This window comes from Notamacropus eugenii, chromosome 6 (genome assembly GCF_028372415.1).
Source record: "Notamacropus eugenii isolate mMacEug1 chromosome 6, mMacEug1.pri_v2, whole genome shotgun sequence".
Lineage (NCBI taxonomy): Eukaryota > Metazoa > Chordata > Mammalia > Diprotodontia > Macropodidae > Notamacropus > Notamacropus eugenii.
Genome location: NC_092877.1, coordinates 115,558,585 through 115,578,760, shown reverse-complemented (window position 1 = coordinate 115,578,760; position 20,176 = coordinate 115,558,585). Strand labels below are relative to the sequence as shown.

At 34.1% G+C, this 20,176-nt stretch overlaps 1 pseudogene; it reads left to right on the top strand.

Moving 5' to 3' along the window:
- LOC140512108 (eukaryotic translation initiation factor 1 pseudogene) overlaps positions 1-18,848 on the top strand; it is a 29,435-nt pseudogene extending 10,587 nt beyond the window's left edge.
- Positions 18,849-20,176: the final 1,328 nt, after the last annotated feature.

Here is a 20,176-nt window from a genome sequence, read left to right as displayed (position 1 = left end):
TTTCTATATGTAAGTAGAAAGCTAAATCAGATAAGGAGGTGGATTCTTCAAAGGAATGAGTCAGCTTAATTTAGCTGAAACAATCCAAGTGTGTATATACATATCCAGAGATAAAATACCTACTCATCTGCCCGTGTTTAGCTAAAAACCCAAAAAGATCTATATATGAAATAGGACAAGTATTGAAAGACAACAACCATGGCAGTTTAAAAGAATTTGAGAAATATACCAGTGCTTGTAAAAAGCAGGCAGCACAATCTAACATGACATGAAAAAGCTTAGTTTCTCATATCAAGTAAAATGGCATCATCTTCCCCCCACCCTTTTCCAATAGATATTGTCTTGATTTATAGAAGCAAATAATTATATGGCAAGAAAGGAAGATAAGTTTCATTTTTCAGTAGATAATATTAGCATTTACATCCAATTCTCATACTTATCAGGTGATGGATGTGATTGTGCATTTGTTGAAATTATCACTATCATCATCATCATCATCATCATCATCATCATCATCATCATCATCGTCATCACCATCATTATCATTTCAATGTCTGCCTAAAGATTCTTCATGTTTTATTAAGAGATCTTGCTTTTGGATTAAAACAACATTTAGAACTCAATCTCTGCTTGAAAATATAATGAAAATACATTCCACCTACACAGCTTCTTTTTCATTGGAAATGTGGGTGTTTTTTTCAAATAATTCTATTTTTTTCTCACTTTATGCTGACTAGTAAAATAATACTTCACTGAAACTATAGAAACCTGAAAGAGATTTTGATCAGGATTTGCATGTGAATCCAACATGGCAATGTATATATACATATACTATCTTTTGTAATAGCTGATGAAGTCACTATATACTTCATGTTGAAATCTGAAATGACTGCACTTCCTTGTACACAGAAAATTAGGCATTGCTTAGGTCTGATGAAGGAAGAAAACAAAGCCCAGGGGAAGTACCTTTATTTTTAAAGATATTATTAAATGTGTTTGAAAATGTTTTACTAGGGGATGTTATTATAATAGGATTTCCCTTTGTGATATGCATACTAAAAAAATAGTGAATTTCACTAAGCACAAGGGTATATTGGGTTATTTATCTATGAGACACTAAATCATTATCTCACCCCCTACATACACCACATCCCTTTTTCAAATTATACCAGTAATGAATATTACTTATTTTTAAAATCCTCTTATGCAAACCAGCCAAAAACTAAAATAATTTGAGAGCTATTTTTTTAAATTTGGAAACGTTAGAAGAATTATGATTTAAAAAATTAGAAAAATCATAGTAATGAAAATAGACTATAATGTATCATTGAATTTTAATTTATATGAGTGATTTTTCAGTTGTTGAAAAACATAATAACGATTAATTCGATATTCATACATTTTTGCAAACAAGTCTTAAATTGTCTTAGTTTTCCTTGTAAAGATGAGGAAATTTGATTTTTCAGTAATATTCATTAACAGTTTAAATTAAAAGGAATGTGGTATGTGTGTATGTATGATGATTTCATTTCTTCTAGACCATTGGTAAAATATCTATATGTCCTAATGCTTAATGTATTTCAACAATTTTTTTTTACTTATGTCAAAGGTGCTAAATAATAACAGTAGGCAATAAAATTTAAATATTTTTTCCAATTTTTGTTATCTGTACTAGCACTTTTCTACTTAGACAGTAAAAATAAATCCCTCAGCTTATATGAATGAGGATGAAAAGTAAAGCGTGTCTACTCAGAATTGAATTTTAATTTGAATATTGCATTTTGAGAAGAGAAATCACAATCTCTCAAAATCCAAAGGAGTGCAATTTTCATGTAAATTATGTCATGTTAGAATCTTCAGAATGGACACCAAGAGTTGTAATTTCTAGAGAACTAAGGGGGCAGGGAATTAATTTATTAATCCAAGCATTAAGCAATACAAAACTGATTTGGAAAGTATATTTATGATAACTGGAAAATAGTTGTAAGTTTGAGAGTAAAGAAAATGACAAATGGTTTAGAGCACTGTTATACTGATAATGTCACAATAAAATTTTAAAACATTTGTAAACTTGATATGTTCAGTGATACAAAATACTAATTCTGAGAGAAATTTACAGGTAGTTTCTTAATATTCCTTCTTATGCAATATTTCCTTGATACAATGTTCATTTGAAAACCTGAGCCAAAGGATCATAACTTAATAGAAAATGCCATGTGATCCTTGTTTAAATACAGGATTTTAACAAAAATAACTTACAGTTTAATTTTCTTTATGAACTAACATTGCTCATGTTATCTTCCCTTTAGTGATATAAATCCCTTTTTCCTAGAAATCATAATGAAGTTAAATAAATATTTATTACTTTTGTTTATATCTCAGAAAGAAAATTCCTTTTTGTGTAAAATATTAGGATTCGCTTTCTTTTTTGGCCTAGTTTCTCATCACTCAATAATCAGCAAATTAGAATTCAGATTCATTAAGGGAATTATGGGTTGTATTGCTGAAGTCATTTTGAGAGGTAAATTCAAAATGGAATGGAAGATGCACTTAACTCTTTTAAAATGATATTATCATTTAAATTAATTGAATGTTTATTTTCTGATTCTTTAGGAGCATAAAATCTATTTCCTTCAAATGCTGGAAACTAAAGTTAGCAGAAAGTAACTGAGACAATATTGGAAAAAAAATTTTCTTTGGAATGAGTTGGAGTCTCTTAAATATTTCAGTGTGGATCAATTGGTTCCTTTCTGGCTGCTTGCAATATTTTCTCCTTGATCTGGGAACTTTAGAATTTAGAATTTTCCTAGGAGTTTTCCTGTGGGGATCTCTTTCAGTGGATGATTGGTGGATTCTTTCCATTTCTATTATATCCTCTGGTTCTAGAATATTAAGGCAGTTTTATTTGATAATTCCTTTTTTTAATGTTTTTTTGTTTTTAGTTTTCAACTTTCATTTCCACGAAATTTTGAGTCCCAAATTTTCTCCCTGTCTCTCCCCTCTATCCACCCCAAAACACCGTGCATTCTGATTATCCTTCCCCCAATCTGCCTTCCTTTCTATCATAACCCTCCCTTCCTTTATCCCCATCTTCTCTCCTTTCTTGTAGTGCAAGATAGATTTCTATATCCAGTTACATGTATTGCTTATTTCCCAGTTGCATAGCCCATAAAATACCTGTAAAAAGCAATTTCTAGAGCAGCAGAAGCCATGAAAGTATAGAATGAAATACATTTCCAGCCAAAGACTTAGCCTGGAAGGCCAACAAGAAAGGTCTATCACCAAGGTTCAGAGAAGAGCACATCCCAACATGGGCCACACAGCACAGAGAAGACTGGAGCAGGCTTCAGGGCAACAAATCCCAGGCAGCTGCTATGGTTCCCAGATTTCCCAACCCACAAACACCAAAGGCAGCTTCAAAGGTCAGGAAAAACCCTCTTTCACATGGGTGAAAGGGGAACAAGGTCTAGTCCAGTGCAAGCCCTGGCCTCAGGGCTGCAACAGCCACTGCAGCAGGAATTTCCACTTTTGGAGACCTCAGCCTAAAGTCCCTGAGGGAACCAAGTGGCTGATCTGGTTCTCAGTCCTGAATGGCAGTCCTGGAGTGAGGAGGAGCACTGGCTTTGCAGAGCTGATGGTGACTAGAGAGAGGGAATCCTACTCACAGTTTCAGGGCAAAAAAGAGTGCTTTTGGTTGTTCACAGACCGCAGCACAGGACAGGAGAAGAGTGAACTCTTCTGCCTAGATTGAATCACCTTGGAGGAACTGAGAACTTACAGGTCCCTCGAGATGCTTCAGACAACAACTAAACAAAAGCTCTGAACCCTAACGTAGTATACCCTCAACTTGACAAAAGACTTAAAAGTCAAGTAACTGACTGGGAAAATGCCCCAACAGGAAAAAAATAAGATTATAGAAGGTCATTTTCTTGGTGCAAACTTATTCTCTCCCATCCTTTCAGATTAGGAAGAGCAAAACATAGCAACAGAGAAAGACCATAAAGTAAAGGCTTCTGCATGCAAATCCTCCAAAAAAACATGCAGTGGTCTCAGGTCATGGAAAAGCTCAAAAAGGATTAATCAAGCAAGACATGTGGAGGAAAAATAAGAAAGAGAAATGAGAACAATGCAAGAAAATCATGAAAAGTGAGTCAATATCTTGCTAAAGAAGAACCAAAAAAAAAAAATGCTGAAGAAAGTAACACCTTTAAAAATAGACTAACCTAAATGGCAAAAGAGTTCCAAAAATTCAATGCGGACAAGAATGCTTTAAAGAGCAAAATTGGTCAAATGTAAAAGGAGGTTCAAAAGCTCACTCAAGAAAATGGTTCCATAAAAACTAGAATGGAACATATGGAAGCTAATGACTGTAGGAAACCAAGAAATTATAAAACAAATCCAAAAGAATGAAAAAAATAGAAAACAATGTGAAATATCTCATTGGAAAAACAACTGGACTGGAAAATAGATCCAGGACAGATCATTTAAAAATTATTGGCCTCCATGAAACCATGATCAAAAAAGAGCCTAGACATCATCTTCCCAGAAACTATCACGGAAAATTGCCCTGATATTCTAGAGTCACAGGGTAAAATACAAGTGGAAAGATATCACCAATCACTTCCTGAAATACATACCAAGAGGAAAACTCCTAGGAATATTGCAGCCAAATTCCAGAGCTCTCACATCAAGGAGAAAATATTACCAGTAATCAGAAAGAAACAATTCAAGTAATGTGGAAATACAATCAGAATAAGGCAAGAATTAGCATCTTCTACATTAAGTGATCAAAGTCTAGGAGTATCATATTCCAGAGATCAAGGGAGATAGGATTAAAACCAAGAATCACCTTCCCAGCAAAACTGAGTATAATACTTCAGGGAAAAAATGAAATTTCCATGAAATAGAGGATTTCCAAGCATTTTTGTTGCAAAGACCAGAACTGAATAGAAAACATGGCTTTCAAATATAAGAACCAAGAGGAACATGAAAAGATAAACAGCAAAGAGAAGACTTAAGGAACTCATTGAATTTGAACTATATACATTACAAATAGAAAGATGTTATTTGTAACTCATGAGACCTTTTTCAGTATTAGGATATTTAGAGAGAATATACTCACATATATACATATATTCATATACATATGTGTGTATGGATGGATATTATATATACATACAGATATGTAGGTTTGTATGTGTACATGGGTATATATATATGCACAGAGAGTACAAGGTGAGCTAAATATGAAGGGAGAATACCGAAAAAATAAAATTTACTGTTGAGTGGAATGTACTAGAAGCAAGCAAATGAGAGAGGTAGAATGTAGCAAATTATCTCACATAAAAAGAGGCAAGAAAGAACTTTTACAATGAATGATAAGAGTGGGGAGATGAAAGAAAATAAATGATCCTTACTCTCATGAGATTTTGCTTAAGGAGGGAATAACACACACTCAATTGTTTTTCTTTCAAAATAATTTTTAAGGTCAATATAATAGTAACCAAATATATGGGCTTACATTATTATTTTTTTCTCTTATTCAACTCCTGCCCTCGTACATTTCAACATACATATTGATTCTTCTTCACATACTAACCATTCATTTTCTCAACCTACTCATACTCTATGAACTACTCCTCCACCCTACCTCAACCATGATATGAAATGGTATATGGAAAAATATTTCACTCTGCAGGAAGACAATGGGGAAGTGGATATGAGAGAGAAGACAATAGAATGGGCAACAAATTAGGGGAAAGGGTAATCAGAAAGAAATATTACTGTGAGAAGACAGGTCAAGGGAGAGAATGGAATAAATGGAGGGCAGGATAGAACAGAGGGAAATGTGATTAGTCCTTCACAACGTAACTATTATGGAAATGTCTTGCATTGTCACACATGTATGACTTATATTGAATTGCTTGTTGTCTCAGGGAGAGTTGGTGGGGAGGGAGGAATAGAGAAAATATAGAACTCAAAGCTTCAATAATAAATGTTAAAAATTGTTTTAGCATGCAACTGGAAAATAAGATATACAGGCAATGCAGGATAGAAATCTATTTTGACCCACAGGAAAATAGAGAGGAATGAGATGGAAGAAAGGGGTGGGAATAAAAGGAAGGAGATCCTGGAGAAAGGAGTGTATGGGGTACATGCTGTCCTGGGGTGGAGGATGGGGAGAGATGGGGAGAAAATTTGGAATTCAAATTCTTGTGGAAGTGAATGCTTAGAATTGAAAAATAAATAAATTATATATATATATATATATATGTGTGTGTGTGTACACACACACACACACACACATATATACATATATAAACAACTATTTGCTGCATTGTTGGTGGTAAAGAGCATATACAGACACCTTTTTTTATCTTTTTTTTCTTTCAAAATAAATGTTAAGATCAATATAATAATGATCAAATATGTGGGCTTACATTACTATTTTTTTTCTCCTGCCCAACTCCTACCCTCATACTAGGGGATTTGAACATATATATTATTTCTTCTTCACATACTAATCATCCATTTCCTCAACCTACTCATACCCTATGAACTACTTTTCCACCTACCTTAGCCACAAAGATGATCATACCTTTGATCTTACCATCGCACATAAATGTACAATTTTTATCTTCATGGATTTGAAATTTGCTTATCTCACCATAATCTTTTGTCATTTTAATTCTCCCTCCTCCTTACTATACGTAGCTATACTCTTTATCTGCACTGTAAACTTCAATACCTGGACACCTTAATTATCTCCCAAGGCATCTATCTTGTACTAGCCACTCTCTCCTCTTCTCCCTGTCTTGACTCCTTGGGGAAACAATTCAATTGTATTCTGTCTTCTTCTCTTGAATCCTTAACTCTTATGATATCATTTACTATATCCAGCCAGACATCCACCTTGGATAACTCCCAGAATTTGTCCACTTTGTGCCTGTACACATGCTGTTGAACAGAAATGAAAAAAATCATATACCCATTTTGATTTGGTCCACTATAAATATATGCTACATAACCTCAATTGGGCTTTAACTGCTTCTAGATAATCCTACTATATGTCCCTTATCAACTTAATATCCCGCTCTTTTTAGTGGTTCTATCAAATCTTTTCATCCCTTCTCAATCTGCCCATTGATCTTCCTCTACCCACTTTCTCAGATGAAAACCTTGAATCATATTTTACAAAAAATATTGAAATTTTTTCTGCGTACCCTTTCTTTCCACTTCTTCCTCATTTCCTGTCTCTCAGATGGCTTCCATTACTTTCTCCTTCACCTATATTTTACATGATGAAATGGCCTTACTCCTTTATCTAGGCTAAGGACTCTACTTCAAACAATCACATTTCATCCCATCTCCTCAACAGATTGCCCCATCTACCCCTCCTACTCTTGCACTAATTTTCAGTCTCTCACTCTCTGCTGGCTACTTCCGTACTGCATACAAACATATGTTTATACTATCATGAAAAAATATTCTCACATATCTCTTCCATCCCTACTAATTATCATGCTATATTTATTCTGATTTTTGTAACTAAACTGCTCAAGTAGACTGTCTATAACAGGTGCTTCTACTTTACTCTCACTTTCTTATTAATCCCTCACAATCTGGCTTCTGATCTTATCTTCTCACTTAAATTCATCTCTCCAAAATTACTCATGATCACCCAGGGTGGCAAATCCAATGGTCTTTTCCCAACCCTCATTCTAAATTATCTTTCTTCAGCATTTGACATTATTGATCACTATATCATCCTTGAGACTCTTTCCTGTAAGTATTCAGGAAATCGTAAACTGGTTTTCCTGCTACCTATCCGACTATTCCTTCTCTGTCTCCTTTGCTGGATATCATGTAGATCATGCACTCTTAACAACAAATGTTCTTTCCTGGATCTTCTTTTGAATATGTCTTCTTCTCTTTTCCAGCACTTCTGCTTCTTTAGGGTAGGTCTTCATCACCATAGGCCTTGATTATTGTAACAGCCTGCTGATGGGTCTGTCTTCCTCATTTCTTTCCCCAATCCATGGATTCTCCATCCAGCTACTATACTGATATTACTAAAATGCAAATCTGCACCTGTCACTTCAATACTCAGTAAATACTAGTGAATTCCAATTTCCCTCAGGTACAAATACAGATGTTCTGCTTAAGATTCAAACCCCTTCCTTATCCCCTGTCTACCTTTCCTGTCTTCTTACACCGTATTTCCAAATATGTGCTTTTAAATTTAGGAGCAGAGCCCCTCTGACTATTCCTTAAAAAAATGCATTCCATCTCTTAGTTCTGGCATTTTCTCTAGCTGTCTCCCATTCCTGGAATGCTCTTCCTCACTAGCTTTGACAGCTGACCTCCTTGGATTCCTTTAAGTCTCAACTAAAATACTACCTTCCATAGGAAGCCTTCCCCAACTCCTCTTACTTCAAATCTTACCCCTAGTATTATTTCTTTATCCTATATATATTGGATAAAGAAATAACATATATATATATATATATATATATGTATATATATATATATATATATATATAGTAAATATTATTTTATTTACTTTGTAAATATTTGTTTATATGTTGTCTCCCCCATTAGATTGTAAATTGCTTGAGGTCATGGACTGTCCTTTGTCTCTGTGGTAACTTTAGCACTTATCACAAGGATTTGCACATAGTATGTATTTATTAAATGTTTCTTGATTGGTGGATGGAATAGAATTGTGTAAGGTATTTATATTACGTTGAATGGAGTAGCTACTCCTGAGTCTTTTGTCAAGTAATCTTATCTGAAGTAGGTCAAGACCTAGTTGAATTGTCATGTGTACAATGGTGGCAATAACTAGCTTTCCTCAAATAGAACACAGAGTTTGGGTCTTGAATAAAAGGCCTCTTCATAGGGTGACCTACTTCTACGTTATGACTGAATCCTGTCATATAGACGAATGACTGATGTGTACCACAAAATGAGAGAAATGAGGTTCTTTCTTTAGTTTTGTTATTATTCCCTAGTTCTTCATTACTTGATTTTGAAAAAAGTGGAATCATTTTCTAAATCAGTTCTGTAGTTTTAGACTATGCTCATTTAACTTCATATATTTTCCTCAGTGATCTATAATTCCATTCAATTTAGCAATTCAACTTATTGTTCACCATATATAGTATTTGTAAAGCATTAGCATGTATTTCATGTTCTACACAAGTGAGGACATATCTATCCCTAACTAATATGAAAAATATATATAGTTTTGTGTCTAATAAAGACAGGATAAGAAGCACAGGATTTAGATGATATATCATAATAGATTTACAGTTGTAAGAGAATTTAGTAATACTATGATCCAATAATTTTAGAGCTGAAAAAAATAGGCTCATATTCAGTAAGTGAAGTGACTAGTTCACAAAACTTTTAGGAAAGGGAAATATATGAATCTAGACCTTTTGTATACAAATCTTTTATTTTTCTTTTCTGCATGAAACCACATTTAATATCTTTTCAAATTATCATGTATTCACTTATTTTTATATTGTAACTGTACTCTTGTAGAATATAAACATAATGAAAATAGAAGCTGATTTAAACAAAATTTATCCTTATGTCCTTCACTTCTTCTATATACTAAAGATCAATTGTTGAATTAACCTGAATTCTGTACACTCATACACAGATGTATGTATGTGTTTGTGTTATCTATGTATGTATGTGTGTATAAATTACATTATTATTAATTGAAGTATATAATCCATAAGATTTTAGGAACTGGGGTACACTTGAGGAGTAATAATAGGAAAAGCAGTAAAATAATGACTCTGCAGTCAACATAAGTGGTTTCAAATTCCATTTTTAATATTTATTAACTGTGTAATCTTCAACAAGTCCTCTACTATTCTTGGTTCTTTAAAATCAAATGGTTGTATGAGATGGTTTGTAAAGTCTATATCTATGATCTTGAAAATCATTATAGGAAGTTATTCCTTTATAAAATGAGTGCACTGTCCCCTCCATCCCCCTCCACCCACATACACAAAATATCTCATAGGCTGAGGATGAATGTGTAAAGTTATTTTGAAAGATAGATACATAGACAGACATCTCTAGAGAAATAGTTATGCATATCTCTCTATCCATGGAAATATATATCTATATCTATATTTTAGATGATAGATAGATACATAGATGTCTCAATTACTTCAGAACCAAAGAGATATGTAGTCAAGCATGGAAACTATTTTAAATTTATAAAATAAAATTAAATTAGATTGTTTACCTATTTTGTCTTTTCCCAAATTGCATATTACCATTAACTTCAAGGAATTTAAGAATTAATTTCATATTAATATAATTCTATTCTAAAATGTTCAGTATAGTTTCACAATTACCTGGTTAATTGCCTCACATGAAGCTAGCCAACATGATTAAAGCTAAAGTCACACAAGAGTAACTTCTCAGTTTAATATTTTAATGTGAATGTAATCTTATATATTACTAATCCCATCTTGCACTGGAAGAAACAACCTATGGTATGCACAGTGGGAAATGGTATATTAACACATTTACAATATGATATTTTCAAGAATGAATAATGATCATCAAAATCAGTGTTGAAATGCGGTCAAGATTTAATTCCTCAGGAATCTTTTCTTGTCACTTGCTAAGTCTCTTGATGAAAATCTAGTTCAAGCAATGTTTCTATTATTTATGAATACTGACTTTGCAAAGTCATCTTCAGCCTATGAGATACAAAGACTGGCACAGATGAAGCCAAAGGGAGAAGAAACCAGCGTGCTGCCACTGGGATCATACATAGGCAGAGTTGTAAAGTCAACCCACATTGACATTTATTCAATATCCAAACTTCAATTCCAAATAATTTCCTGCCCTGAGCTACAGTTACATGATCTTATAAAATAAATGATTACAGAATTGACTTGTAATTTCCTGAGGATAAGAACATTTTATGGTGAACTTCTGCAACTAATACAAGCTGAAACTTGTTTCTGACAGCCATTCTAAGTGTAAATGGCTTGCCCAGAGACACACATTCAGTAAATTAAAGAGATACGATTTCAAACCGGGTTTCCTTGACTCTAAACAGAGAACTATATCCATCATGCCATTCTGAATCTGAGATTACAAAATAACCATATCTTGTTCTATCAAGTTCCATGTAACCATTCTATTTGAAATTAATTGATAAAAGTCTGATATTACATCTACTGCCATAAGAAATAGAAGATCACATTTTATCAAAGCCTTTTAGAGAGCCAGATTTTGTTTCTACCAGTGTCTTCCCTCCCTCCATCCCCAGTTTAACATGTTAAAAACCTTAGAATCTTTGACTCTTTAATTAACTTCTCATAAAAAACAAGTACAAAGTCCAGTAGACCTTATCTCCTCCATATCTCTTCCATGCATCTTCTACTTATTATATCTGCCAATGATAGTGCCCCTATTGTAAATCTATTCCAAAGTATTCATTACAGAAGTCTATTTTCACTTCCTTTATAAAACCAAAATTCCTCTCCCCTTCTCCCCCTTTTACTTGGCATCTAATATCCTTCAAAATCTGGCATGTCCTTAGGTTTACAGTTGTATTTCATCCTAATCTCTATATGCTCAATACAAAATGAAAAATTTTCAGCTCCCCAAACATAGGATTCTATTTTCAATAACTAAATGATCTAACATATGATCTAAGAATGAGCATTGTGAGTGCCTCTAACGAGGGAAGCAGCTTACTGGGTTTTGTTTTGTTGAGTAAAGGAAAAAGGAATTAGTTTTCTGTTCTGTAAAAGGTCTTTTGGCTGCAGTATCAGGAATTTAATATCCATATGAGTTAGGTTTGAAGAGCCCACAACTGTTGAGCCCCAGGTACTTGACCTGCTCATCTATCAGCTCTATCAGGTGTATATCAGAGGTAGGAAGATGAAGCCTTACCACATGCTCATCCATTTTCTTGTGCAACAGATAGACATACTGTTTATAGAGTCTTTCAGGGACACTCTCATGCTCTATCAAGATCAGAGATTAAGTAGCATCAATGGTGGAGAACACAGATTTAGGCACTATTAAGTAGCTCAGGTTCAACAGGCAGTCATCTGACAAAAGCGTTATTCTCTTTCAATTTGTCCAGATACAATGATCAACTCAAATTTTCCCCATATTCAGAGTTGCCCTGGGCTATGCAGACTTGCCATGACAATCTTGGGATTGGACTATCCTGTGTAACAAACTATGTAGCTGTGCTTCATGTATTCTAACTGTGTTCATGTCATCACTGCATAGATGATGGCAATGTACCTTTGCTAAATTACCTCTTTCCAATTTCTAGTGTGATGGAAACATTTTCTGAAAACCTCAGGATGGTAAAAATAATCTCATAGTTGTCATATACTAAAATTTGATAACTTAGAACAAAATTGATTGGATCAACTAAAGATCATATAGCATTTTGATTTGTATAATGATTATAGACTCTGATTTTAAATCTAATCAGTTGTGTGCCATTGGTTACACTGTGGATTGATCAATAAAGTAAATGGATTTATCTTCTAATCAACTTTCAGAGAAAAAAATATGACACTGGACATAGAGGCTCTAAGGATGGCAGTAAGTAGCATAAACTTGATGTCTAAAGCATAACATATTATCAGAATTCTTCATTTCAGCCACAAAGACACTAAATCTTGAATAACAATATTCTTAAGAGTTAGTACTAACCTAGTTGATACATTGTAAGAGAGACAGATATTGAGAAGTTACTTTTTAACTTTCACTGATCTAAAGAAAATTGTAAAATCTTCGATAGAGAAGCTTCAATAAAGCCAAAAATCTGTCAATTGTTTTTTTTTTCATATTGAAGTTTCTTATAAGAGTAAGACAGTATACCTGAAATCCTATTACATAAGAACCATAATAATGGAGATCAGATCATATCAAGGATAACGAATTCCCCTACTTAAAATTCATCTAAGTCAATAATTAAATTTATGCTATAGAGGTTTCTGGATTTTTCACTTCAAACCATTTCAGTTTTAATTAAGTTCAATATAATGCAACATACATTTATTAATTGCCTACTGTTTGTAAGGCAATGTGGCAGCCACTGGGAATGAGGCACTGGGAAAGCAAATACAAAATTGAATAAACATTTCTCCTCCAAAAGCTTCTTTTCTACTGTGGCATACAATATAGAAATACAAAAGTAATGGACAAGAGATTCTGTAAAATGTAGCACCTCAGTCAAATCTTGAAATAAATATCAATTTTGTGAAAAATAGAGATGTCATAGGAAATTTGTCTAATTTTTTTTCAAAAGGGAATGATGGTGAAATTGTAGTTTTTGTTTTAAAAAACTGAAAAGTGCAATTCACTTTTTTCTACAAATAACTTTAAAGTAAATATATGAGTGAAGAATGAAACAGGACATCTTAGAGTTTCTCCATTGTTCTAAGTGATATAAAGAATTTTTTTTTCTTCCTGGTGAAATCATAGGTTTATTTTACTTATACACAGGTGATTTCAACTAGAAACTCTTGGAATTCAGAAAGAGACATATTATAAGATCTGGTAGAGTCTTCTATCTGGTATCAGATCTGGTAGAGTCTTCATCAATCAATCACGCATTTAACTCTAATTGATTGAATGTATAGCTTTACTTAAAGGCAATTGGCTTAAAATTTATTTTTTTGATTTCCAACTTTAAAAGTATTGTAGGGGCAGGTAAGGGTTTTAATAAGGTTCTGTAGAATATTTTATTTGTGAGAGTTTGTCTCAAAGAGATTATGAAATATCCACCCAAAATGCAAAACTTGCATGCTTCCGAAATATGAGAGCTCCAAGAATTTTGAAATATACATGACAGTCTACTCACCCTTAGTTTCACTCAGCTTATATAATAATGATTGAGTATGGAATTCTACTATCACTTTTCATAATGTAGGACCTGGAGCAAAAACTTAAAAAGTTTTCATCTAATGTGTCCCCAGGGCAGATATTATATGAAATTTGCCAGTTTAATTTGTTTATGACTGTACACATTATTTTTATGAGACAAGCAACAATTTTAAAAGTTATTGATTTTTTAAGGCCATGTTGTGTAATTCTTTCCCATATAGGTGAGTGGCTAACATATTCTACTTCTGCATTATGTTTAATAGGTTTCAATTGTTGTTCCATCTGTTTTCAAACAAAATCCTAGAGATTCTATTACTAATTCCATCCAATTTAATTGACAAGAGTGACATTCATTTAATAGGATCTCATATTAATAGCCTTTAATTGAAGAAGAATGATGAACAAAGAAGAAATTAGTGGAATAAAAGTGATACACTTTTATGAGAACATTTATGTAAGAATTATTAAATGTAGGCCTATTATTATAATTATTAATAAAATAAAATCTACACGAGTATTGTCTTTATCTAACTCAATGAATGATAACCATTTGCCTTAAAAACTTCCTGTGGAATTTCTATTCCTTTGAAAAGAAATACCTAATCTCCCATAGAGAAAATGCTACACAAAGAGAGTTTAGTATAGGTTGTGTCTTTTTCCATTCTCACATTATTTAAGAAATTTAAAGGGAAAAATACTAGGAAGAAGGTGAGGCAGCTTGGTGGCACAGTGGATGGAATAGCAGATCTGAGGTTAGGAAGACTCAACTTCCTGAGTTCAAACTTGGTCTCAGAAATTTATCAAATGTATGATTCTGGACAAGTCATTTAATCCCATTTGCTTCATCTGTAAAATGAACTGGAAAAGGATAGAGAAAACCAACATCATAGTTTCATGAAAGATGATGTCTAGACTCTTTTTTTGATCATGGATTTCATGTAGTCCCACAATTTTTAAATTGTCTCTCATGGATCTATTTTCCAGATCAGTTATTTTTCCAAAGAGATATTTCACATTATCTTCTATTTTTTTTCATTATTTACTTTTCCTGTTTTGTAGTATCTTGGTTTCTCATAAAGTTATTAGCTTCCATCTGCTCCATTCTAATTTTTAAAGAACTATTTCCAGGGGGGGAGTCAAGATGGTGGAGTAGAAAGATACACATATGATAGCTCCGAACCCACAGCCCATAAAATATCTGTAAAGAGGAGCTCCCAACAAATTATGGAGCAGGGAAGCCACAGAGCAACGGAGTGGGGGAGATTTCTATTCCAGAGAGCCCTGAAAAACAGACACCAAAGGTCCATTGTGCACCAGACCCAGAGTGGAGCCCAGCCCTGCCTTGGCCATGTGGCACTGAGAGGAGTAGATCCCACCAGGCTCCAGGGACAGAATCTCCAGCCACAGAACAGGTCCTTCCACCAACAGGCACCAGGGGTGAGTGAGAGAGTTTTTTTGGCTCTCTGGGAAGGGAGCGGGGTGTCTCCATGGCTCGGGCCCCCTCGTGAGGCAGCAGTAGAGGCAGCAGCAGACAGGGGCTCCCCAAAGCAGGCAGGAGCTTGGAGCCATTGTTGAAGGTCTCTGCATAAACACCCTCAGGGAACTGAGGTCCAGTGTGGCAGCCCTGCCCCCACCTGAGCACCTGAACTTAATCTCACACTGAATAGCAGCCCCCCCCCCCCCAAAGCCCTGAGGCTGGGAAGCAGCATTTGAATCTCAGGCCCCAAGTGCTGGCTGGGTGGATCTGGAGACAAGGTGGGGGTGGAGAGGACACTCAGAAGTCAAGTTACTGGCAGGGAAAATGCCCAGAAAAGGGGAAAAAAAATGAGACCATAGAAGGTTACTTTCTTGGGGAACAGATATCTCCTCCCTTCCTTTTGGATGAGGAAGAACAAGACTTACCATCAGGGAAAGACACAGAAGTCAAGGCTTCTGTATCCCAAACATCCAGATTAAATATTCAATGGGCTCACGCCATGGAAGAGCTCAAAAAGGATTTTGAAAATCAAGTTAGAGAGGTAGAGGAAAAACTGGGAAGAGAAATGAGAGAGATGAAAGAAAAGCATGAAAAGCAGGTCAACACCTTGCTAAAGGAGACCCAAAAAAATGCTGAAGAAAATAACACCTTGAAAAATAGGCTAACTCAATTGGCAAAAGAGGGTCAAAAAGCCAATGAGGAGAAGAATGCTTTCAAAAGAGGAATTAGCCAAATGGAAAAAGAGGTTCAAAAGCTCACTGAAGAAAATAGTTCTTTCAAAATTAGAATGGTACAGATGGAGGCTAATGACTTTATGAGAAACCAAGGAATTACATTCTTGGCTGTGCTCTTCTCTTTGCCCCATGTGATATATCTTTCCTCTTACCCTTTCAGGCTGTCTTGGCCTGGAATTCTCTTTTCCTCTGTCATTTCATGCTTTCTGCTGCTCTAGAATTTGTTTACAGTCATTGTCACAGGTGTTTTACGGAGTATGTTGGGGAGCTTCTAAAGGTCCATCTTTCTACTCTACCATCTTGTCTCCACCCTATGTGTGAAAATATTTATTGCAGCCATTTTAATGGAAGTAAAATATTGGAAATGGAGGGGATGCCCATTAGTTGAGGATTGGCTGAACAAATTGTGGCATATGCATGTTAATGGAACACTATTATGTAATAAAAAAATATGGACAGGTATTTTTCAGAAAAAAATGAAATATTTGTAAGTACTGATACAAAGCAAAATCATGAGAACATGGAAAACATTGTACATAGTATGAGCAACATTGTTTGATGATCAGCTATGAATGCTTCAACTCTTCTCAGCAACACTATGATCCAACACAATTACACAGGAGTCAAGAAAGAAAATACTATCCACATCCAGATTAAAAGCAACAACAATAACAGCAACTCAACAACAAAACTGATGGACTCTGAATGCAGATTAAAGTATATTTTAATTTCTTTATGCTTTTTTCATGTTTTGCCTTTATATCTGTTTGCTCTTTCACTGCTATGACTAATATTGAAATATGTTTTACATGATAGGATATGTATAGTTTATATCAAATTGTCTACCATTTTTGTAAGAACAGATGGGAGACAGGGAGGAATTAAAATTTGGAACTCAAAATCTTCTAAAAGTGAAGGTTAAATATTTTCTTGACATGTAATTGGGAAAAATAAGCACTATTAAAAACAAAAATAACGTTCCTGTCTTGTAACTTATTTATGTGTAGTCCTATTACTTTTTCATAACAGCTTTCATAAGAGTATCTCAATTTATTTTCTTTTTGATGGACAGAAACTCAGGCTAGCAATCTTCTTCCCAAATTAATCTTTTTCTGAGTGTTCACAGAGTGCTTAATAATGCTATTTAATTTTTCATCTAATGTTTGTGGTTTCTCATAAAAGTCTTAAAACTCTTTAAGACCGATATATTCTGGAGAGAAGTAGGAAAGACATTGGAAAGGTGAAAGGAAGGGAGAAGGGAGTGTGTTTCTTCAGAGAGGGGAAGGAACAGAGGAAAGGATTAAAGAAACCTCTGAATTAAAGAAGAGGTTTAATTTCTAGGAATCCCCTTGTAGCTCAATATCAAGAGTAATTATCAGTTATGTGGTCTTTGGGAAACCATGTAACAATTCGATCTCAGTTTCTCCATTTTTAAAATGAAAAAAAATTCTTTAGGTTGAATAAGGTCACAATTTTTCTTCTCAAGAAATTAAATTTGTAGTGTGATACTCTTTGCAGTAATGTTTACCTAAATTGTTGCTGCATTTCTCACAGACTTCAGAAAGTATCTCAAATTTATGTGATTTCATCATACCACTTCACCCCCATCACCATGTAATTTCTCTCTTCAAAACAAAACAGTAAAGTTGCTTATTTTTCCTTACAAAGTAAATTTCAAACTTGTGTTCTTAAAATTCACAGCTTTCTTTTTTTCTACATCTCTTTTCTGCTCTTCACCTCTCCACCATTATTTATCCCACTTCCTCTCCCATTGCTCCTCAATACAAATTTTTCGCTGGCTACATAGTCTATTCAATGTTCAGTGAATCAGATTAATAATAATGTTGATGCTAGTGGGATTTTGACCCAGTATATTTAAACTCAGAGTGCAAAAATTTAATGCATATACTCCTTCAACAGGGAGAAATGTCTTAATTTAGCTACTAATTTTAAAAAAACTGATTAAAATAGGAAGTTATTTTGGGCATGATAATATAACTTGTACTTGCCCCTAACTCAATCATTTTTTATAAATGTTACTTTTATTATTTTATTTTTGGTCATCACTGTTCTGAACTGAATATACTATCCTGTGCTTCTTTTAAAATCCCAATCTTTTCTTACACTTGTCAGTCCACGTGGGATGTCCTTCCTTCCTGAACATATTTTTATCCAGCCATCTAATTTAATACCAAGCTTTAGGACCTAGGGTAATATGTTTGTAATGCTTGCCCTAATGGAAGTTGTTAGAGCTTTATCTCATTTTTCCTTAAAAGTTACTGAGGCAGATGTTGCTGAGCCACCACTGAAACCTCTTCCTCTACACATTCGTTCCCAACAATCCATACCAGTCCCTTCCTTCTCCTGCCACCATCTTCTGCAGGTCATTTCCACAGAGGAAAAATAATCAGATTGTGTATTCACTATCCAGAACCTCCACTCTTTTAACCCCTTGATGATTTGCTTCCTTCTGGGACTGAGGAATATATCCATATAAGATTTCAACGGAGAAATGGCAAGAACATCTTCACTACTGTTCAGGGATCGCTGATGATCAAAATAAAAAGAAACTGTTGAAGGCATTCAAGAAGAAATTCATCTGAAATGGTACTGTAATTGAGAATCCACAATGTGGAGAAGTGATTCAGCTACAGAGTGACTAGCAAAAGAACACATGCCAGTTCCTATTAGAGACTTGACTGGTTAAGGATGACCAGCTGAAAATTCATGGGTTTTAAGTGCTTGTGGCCCACTGAAGCTGAAATGAGTATTTCCTTGCAATGAACAGAAAATATCCCTTCTGTCTGTTGTCCAAGTGTAAAACCTCACAGCTTGTATGATGTAACTATTTAAGATCTACCATTTTACTTGGACTAGTGTAACTCATCAATGTAATAAACTAAAAAGAGTCATAAAAAAAAAAGTTACTGAGGTTATCCTCCAGACTTCATTGGCCCAAGAAACTGGAGGAAAAGAGTGTTGACAACGTCTCTTTATCACCTGAATATAAAACAACCATAAGGCACTCCCTCTATTCTCTCTGATACTTGGCAGAGCACATGAACATAAACTTAGACAAGAGACCATTGCTCAACTGAATCACGTTGAACTGATCATTGCTTATCCTTGTTTAATATTTTTCTCCTCAGTAAATCTCATTGTAGTAACCATTGAAAGTCCTATGAGCATCTCATATTGTTCCAGTATTAAACCTAAACTACCAAGGACTTCTTTGAGACACATAAAGTCCAGAATAATTGAATTCTCTGTGAGTCCTCATCACAGTTCCAGTCCAGGTTATGCTCACATTTTGATACTTAGCTATATATAAACTTGTATGGTAGCTAAACTATTTCCAGTGCATATATTTTATCTCCTAACAAGACTCTAAGTTTAATGCAGCAAGAGTTATGGCAATTTTTTTCTTTTAAATAATCTGTATAGTCTAGCAGAGATACTTGTTGGATGAATAAATGAAAAAACTGAATCAATATTGTATAATCTTCTACACATCACTCAAGAACAAAATAATGATAATGAAGGAATTTTTTAATGCACTTTTCTGTGTGGGTGGACATTCTACTGGAAACTTCCTTTGTGTTATTATATTTCTGAAACAGGAATTGGGGAGGAAAAACTGTTTTAAATACAAAATTATTTTGTTTATTGAATAACAATCAACTTGCATTTATTTTAATTTTATTCTTAATAGATAAAGAACTGAGTTTGCAACAAATTACACAGACATACATACAGCAACTTTGTGCACAATAATTCAATAACACCGAGATATAGAATGAAGTAGTACATTTTGTACTAGGTTTAAAAAGCAGAGAGATCTAGTTTAAAAATCTACTCTTTCTCACTTGTTATCAGTGTGACAAATGCTAAATTACTTAATCTCTCTGATCCTCAGTTTCCTCATCAATAAAAATGAAACAATAGTAACTATAACTCTTATCTTACAATGGTATTCTGAGTCTCAAATGAGATAATGTATATAAATTATCCTGCAAATTGAGAAGTACTATATGGATGCTCGCTATCAATATTAATTAAAGGCTAT